This window comes from Gobio gobio, assembly GCF_949357685.1.
Source record: "Gobio gobio genome assembly, chromosome: 20".
Classification (NCBI taxonomy): Eukaryota; Metazoa; Chordata; class Actinopteri; order Cypriniformes; family Gobionidae; genus Gobio; species Gobio gobio.
The window spans coordinates 165,001-166,272 of NC_137113.1; the positions used below are offsets into that span (position 1 = coordinate 165,001).

Sequence of the window (1,272 nt, forward strand, 5' to 3'; positions counted from 1 at the left end):
TAATGCTGTGAAGTCTGGCAGGGTCTGAGGTTAAAGGTCGGTGTGTGTGTGATCATTAACTCTCTGCTGTGACTCAAACACACACTCTCCAGCCATGTGAACCCTGTGAGATATAATCATGAGCTGTGGAAGAGTTAGGGTTAGTGAATGTTTGGCAGATATTACAGTTTTTCTCCATTGCTAAGACACATTTCTTGAAAGCTGCTCTCCTTTTCTCTAAACTGGGAACACAAAACCCAATTTTCAAGCTACATTCACAAAACTTCAGACTCTTCTGCCAAAACCAAACTTTCACCTCAAAACAGTTCAAGCTGTGCTCAAAACTGTCAAATCTCACCCCGAGTCAATCAAAATTTAAAACACTACTGAACAGAAAAACAGAAAACACAAAGCTCAGCACATGAAGCTGGAGAAATACACTTGTGTACAGTAAGCCCATGTAAAAATACAGTACACAAATATACTAGACCAACCCTCCATTACAAACAGTATATTGGTACAGTGATGTCCTGAAACATATATTTACTGACAGTATACTGTGGTACAGTATATAGTGTGTCATACAGTAATTGCTGTCATCATTTAAATACTGTACTATAATGTCTAAAAAGGTAATTAGCTGTTCTCTTCTCTAAATCTCCGGATTATGGTGGACACAGCGACTCTACTGATGTCTGGTTGTACCTTTTGTCCAGCCTCCCTCATGCTGACACATGGTCCATCACAGCCGCTCTGATTTCTTCAGATATTACTGTTCTTTGCTCTTTTCCTCGACCTCCTCTCACACGAACTCTTCCTCTCAAACCAGTGCTCTCTGAACTGCTGACTGTATATGTTCCTCACATCATCAGCCACAAGTGGGATCAGTTTTGAGTTGTTGTGTTCAAGTGGTGACATCTGTGCTTTAATTGTGTTTAATTGTGTTATACAAGTTGTGTCTAAACAGATGAAAAGTGCTTATGGTTTTGCCGAAAGAGTGATTGATTCAGTCAGTGGGTTCAGACAATAGGGTTTAGTGTTTTAGCAACTGAGAAAAACTGTATAACACAGGAGACTCTCAGCTCAACACGACAGCGCCCTCTGGCGGAGAGAGAGAGAGAGAGAGAGAGAGAGAGAGAGAGAGAGAGAGAGAGAGAGAGAGAGAGAGAGAGAGAGAGAGAGAGAGAGAGAGAGAGACTTTGACTTTTACAAATCCTTTAATTACAATCTAAAACAAATTTACAGAGTTATACAATTACACACACACCAAAAAAAAACAGAATCAAAAAATTA

General features: G+C 39.9%; 1 protein-coding gene across 1 annotated transcript in view; it reads right to left on the bottom strand.

Annotated features, from left to right (window-relative positions):
- lrit1b (leucine-rich repeat, immunoglobulin-like and transmembrane domains 1b) overlaps positions 1 to 821 on the bottom strand; it is a 49,762-nt gene extending 48,941 nt beyond the window's left edge. The window contains exon 1 of the mRNA XM_079845802.1: positions 685 to 821. The gene's annotated coding sequence lies outside the window, so the exon portion shown is untranslated. The remainder of the gene's footprint in view (positions 1 to 684) is intronic.
- Between the last annotated feature and the right edge of the window lie 451 nt (positions 822 to 1,272).